We start from the raw sequence: 5,298 nt of genomic DNA on the forward strand, positions 1-5,298 counted from the left end.
CAGATGTAGAGGCTCACAGACATCTATTGATCTGAGTACAGGGTCCCCAATGAAGGAGTTAGAGAAAGAACCAATGGAGCTGAAGGGTTTGCAGCCGAACAATAATATGAACTAACTAGTACCCTCAGAGCTCCCAAGGTCTCAACTACCAACCAAGGACTGCACATGGAGGGGTCTGATTGTTCTGGCAGCATGTGTATAGTAGAGGATTGCAATTTGATCATCAATAGGAGGAGAGGAGCTCGGCCCTGTGAAAGTTCTGTGCCCCAGTGTAGGGGAATGCCAGGGCCAATAAGTGGGAGAGGGTGGGGTTGCAGGCATGGGGGGGGAGGCAACAAGGGTTTGTTTTTGTTGTTTTTGTTTGTTTCTTTGTTTTTTGGAGGGGAAACTGGGAATGGAGAAATGTACATGTAAATAAAGAAAATATCTAATAAAAAAAAAGAATGTAAAAAAATAAAATTATGCAACTAGCTTTTCCCCTCCCAAGTAGGCATTCAAACACTATTTTTTATGTTAGTTTGTTTTTTAGATTTATTTATTTATTATGTATACAACAGTCCCCTGCAATGAAGACCAGAAGAGGGCACTAAATCTCATTAAAGATGGTTATGAGCCATTGTGTGATTGTTGGGAACTCAAGACCTCTGGAAGACTAACCAGCGCTCTTAATCTCTGAGCCATCTCTCCAGCCCCCAAATAACATTTTTTAAAGATTCATTTTATTTTTAATTATGTGTATGTGGGAGGGGTATATGCAAGTGAGTGCAGTGCCCTTGGAGGCCAGCAGAGGGCATGTGATCCTCTGGAGCTAGAATTGCAGATGGTTGTGAGCTGGCTGACACAGGTATTGAGAACTCAGGTCCTGTGCAAGATCAGTGCTCTCTTTTAATTGAGCCATCTCATCAGCCGAGCTCTGCTCTCAAATGTTTTTTTTAATAATATATTGTTTTCTCACCTATTTAATAAATTAACTCAATTATACAGGTACTGAATTCTCATCATTTCAATCGATAGTTCTTACTTATGCTGGAACTATTAACATTTTGCTTTAGCTTTGGCAGCTTTATATTTTATTTTAGTAGCTAACATTTTTCAAGATAGTTGTCTTAGGCCATTGTTATAAAGAGACACCATGACCAAGGCAACTCTTAGAAAGGCAAACATTTAATTGGGGCTGGCTTACAGTTTCAGAGGTTTGGTTCATTATCATCATAGCAGGAAGCATGGCAGCATGCAGGCCAATACGGTACTAGAGAAAGAGCTGAGAGTTCTGCATCTTGATTCAAAGGCAACCAGGAGAGACTGGCTTCCAGGAAGCCAGGTGGAGGGTCTCAAAACCCACTCCGCACAGCGACACACTTCCTCCAAATAGGCCACACCTCCTAGTAGTGCCACTTCGGATCACCACAATAGTCTTCCTTTTTCTTCACATTTCTAATTAAAGTGTGCAAGTCATTCCATATAGACTTTAGAATCACTCTGTCACTTTCTAAAACCTACTGGGGTCTTGATTTCCTGCATCAAATTGACACAGAGAATAAGTGATATCTTTTAAATTTTGTGTCACTCACAATCATCCCAGATGTCTCCTTTTCTTTTCTATTTTTAATCCTCAATTTTTAATGTTGTGTATATGATAAGGTGCACACGTGAGCATAGGTATCCCAGGCAGTCTAGGGGAGGGTTATCAGATCCCCTGTGGCTGGAACTTCAGGTGATTGGGAGCCACCTGACATGGGTGATGGGACACACTTGGGTTTGAACACAGGTCCATTCCAAGAGCAGTTTATGTACCCTTGACTATTGAGCCATCTCTTCATCCCCCACCTCCTTTCTTAATAAGACACCTAAACTGAGAGAAACCGTCTTTCCCTGAACACCTAACAACTCAAGAGGACCTTGGTATGCAGTAGGCTCTTGGTTCCCTCAGTCAGGAGCTACCACTTCCTCCTTCCCACTCCCTCCGTTACTTTCAATGCATCTGTCTTTAGTTTATCTTTTCCAGTGCTAAGACCAACCTCTGGTCTTCCCACGTCTTAACTAGGCAAGCGCTTTGCCACTGAGCCACACTCCTGGCCAGTGCACCTGTTTTTGGTTCCCGCTGAGATCCAAGAACAGTGCAACCTCCCTTTCTTCCCCAGCAACCCTTTGACCTTTGTGCCCGCTTCTCTTTGCATCATCCGGCATCTTGGTTCTCTCCAGTACCATAAACCCCGGTCTGAGATGCCCATTTAGGAAACCCCAGGATCTGTCCTGTTTAGCTGACCTCCTCCTCTCTGCTTGTGTCAAGCTGCTATGTCTACAGGAGCAAATTCCCACAACCACACCGTCGCTGAGAGCTGCTGTGCTTAAGATGTAAAACCTCGGCCGGGAGGTGGTGGCACACGCCTTTAATCCTAGCACTTGGGAAGCAGAGGCAGGCAGATTTCTGAGTTCGAGGCCAGCCTGATCTACAGAGTGAGTTCCAGGATAGCCAGGGCTACACAGAGAAACCCTGTCTTGAAAAACCAAAAAAAAAAAAAAAAAAAAAAAAAAAAAAAATGTAAAACCTTAAAAAAAAAGTTAATGAAATTACTCCTAATGATAGTCTGCTATACTCATAGACCAGTGCCTAGCCCAACTCAGAAGAGAGGCATCATCCAGCAACTGAAGGGAGCAGATGCAAATACCCACAGCCAAACACAAGCCAGCTCCAGGGAACCCTGCAGAAGAAGGGGAGAAAGGATTGTTGGAACCAGACAGGTCAAGGGCACCATGAGAACATGGCCCACAGGGTCAACTAAGCAGGGCACATAAGGGCTCACAGAGATTGAAGCAATAAACACAGTCCTTGTATGGATCTGAACTACGTCTTCTGCATATACCTTATGATTGTATAGGTTCTTGTGGAACTCCCAAGCACGAGAGTGGAGGGTGTCTCTGACTCATTTGCCAGCACATGGGACCCTTCTTCTCCTCCTACTGGGTTGCCTCATTCAGCCTTGATATAAAAGGTTTGTGCCTAGTCTCACTGTAACTTGTTGAGCCATGTTTAATTGATTGTCCTGGGAGGCCTGGTGGGGTTTTTTTTGTTTTGGTTTTTTGGTTTTTTGTTTTTGTTTTTGTTTTTTTGAGGAGTAATTGGAGGAGTGGATCTGGGAGAGAGAGAAGGTTGGAGAAGAGACTGAAAGGAGTTGAGGGAGGGGAAACTGTTGCCAGGATGTAATGTATAAGAGAATAATTTAAACACACACACACACACACAGAGTCTCTGGTGAACACTCAGTTTACTGGGCTGTCCTTAAGTGTCTGCAGTCAACCAAGGTCCACAACTTCCTGGTACAAAATGAGCCAACACCAGATGCTACACTCGTGTGAGTGCTTTCAGGGCCTCTGTCCCATCTAGTGCTTGCTTGGTGCACTCCTCTATGTGCATCCATCCTTCTGTGAATGCTGGCTTCTAAGTCTCTTATCCTGTGCCCATGGGTGCCACCTTGTGGAGGAGTGCTGCCGTCAAAGCACTTCTCTGAGAGGACGATGCGGTTGATGAACCAAAAGTGTGCAAAGGCTCTCACGCAGCTCTACAGGGGTTCAGACTCCATATCAACTGCTGCTTTAGAAGACCCAGCCTAGGCGAGACCCTCCCCTGAATGACCACAGTAAGAATTAACTGAGGCCGGGCGGTGGTGGCGCACGCCTTTAATCCCAGCGCTTGGGAGGCAGAGGCCAGCCTGGTCTACAGAGTGAGTTCCAAGACGGCCAGGACTACACACAGAAACCTTGTCTTGAAAGCAAAACAAAACAAAACAATTAACTGAGCAAATACATGGATGTCTCTCTCAATCATCCCTAGAACAAATAAACTGTCTGAACACATGTGCTTTTACAGCTTTAAAGTATCAAGATATTGTTACATATGAATATCATGTATCTACCAGGTATTGCCCTAGAGATGGCTCAGGGGGTAAAGGAACTTGCCATTAAGTCTGGTGACCTAAGCTCAATCCCTGGAATCCATGTGGTGGAAGAGATAACAGACTACCTCGGGTTGTTCTCTGACCTCCACATATGTGCCTTGGCATGCACATGACAATACATACAAACTTGTATACTAAATAAATAAATAAATAATGTTAAAAAATTAAGGAAAGGCTTATATCAAATTAATCAGGAATTAGTTCAGAGTGGAGTGTAAAACAACATCACCTTTATTTTTCTTTTCGTTTATTTTTGCAATTGTAATTTTATTACATCTCTCCCTCTCCTCACCCCAAGCCCTCCCATATGCCCCTCCTACTCTTTTTCAAATTCATGGCCTCTTCTTCATGTTATTGCAAGCATATGTGTATTTCGTATATTCATGTATATAAATATAACCTTTTGAGACTGGAGAAATGGCTCAACAGTTAAAAGTACTGACTACTCTTCAGAGATCCTGAGTTCAATTCCCAGCAACTACTTGATGGCTCACAGCCATCTGTAATGGGATCCGATGCCTTCTTCTGATGTATCTGAAGACAGCTACAGTGTAGTCATATACATAAATATACATATATATATATATATTGCCTTTTGAGTCCATATAATGTTATTGGCATGTATGTTTTCAGGGATGACCATTTGGCACTAGGCAACCTATGAGTGTGTTCTTCCCTGGGGAAAGTCACCTCTCCTGTTCTAGCTTGACTTAGTTGCCTTCAGTTCTTTGTGTAGAGGGGTCTTGTAAGCAGAGACCCTTGATTAGGATCTCTATCCACAGAGGAAATATGGAGGGCTGGGTGGTATTTGGTCTGAACTAACATGGTAGCTCTTACCAATATCTATAGGTTGAGATGTCCCTAAGGCTGTGGTCTCAAAGGCTAGTGACAGAGTCATCTTTCCATTCCATAAGAAATTTTCAAGAGATGATGCACCTAATGCTCAAGAGACTGGAGGCTCCAAGGAGTTTAGAGGTCAGGTGGAGTGGGGGATGGGAGCATCCATGTGGAGACATGGGGTGGAGAGGAGGTATGGGATGTGGAACAGTCCAAGGGTAGATGGGGGAGACAGAAATAAAATATGGAGTGTAAAAGAATTAATCAATTAATTTTTTTAAAAAAAGGAAAAAAAGAAATTTTTATTATCAGAACTACCCAACAAAGCAGGGACTTGTTGCTCCCTGCTGTGAGCTTCCCTCCACAGAAGCTATCAAGCTGAGGCTAGAAACACAGCATATGCAGGGCAGTGGTGGCGCACGCCTGTAATCTCTACCCTTGGGAGGCAGAGGCAAGCGGATCTCTGAGTTCGAGGCCAGCCTGGTCTACAGAGTGAGTTCCAGGA

At 43.8% G+C, this 5,298-nt stretch overlaps 1 protein-coding gene across 1 annotated transcript in view; it reads left to right on the plus strand.

Annotated features, from left to right (window-relative positions):
• Positions 1-5,298, plus strand: part of Dhrs7c (dehydrogenase/reductase 7C) — a 25,527-nt gene that overhangs the window by 12,961 nt on the left and 7,268 nt on the right. The gene's annotated exons all lie outside the window — the stretch shown is intronic.

Source organism: Mastomys coucha, unplaced genomic scaffold (genome assembly GCF_008632895.1).
Source record: "Mastomys coucha isolate ucsf_1 unplaced genomic scaffold, UCSF_Mcou_1 pScaffold5, whole genome shotgun sequence".
In the NCBI taxonomy this organism is placed as follows: domain Eukaryota; kingdom Metazoa; phylum Chordata; class Mammalia; order Rodentia; family Muridae; genus Mastomys; species Mastomys coucha.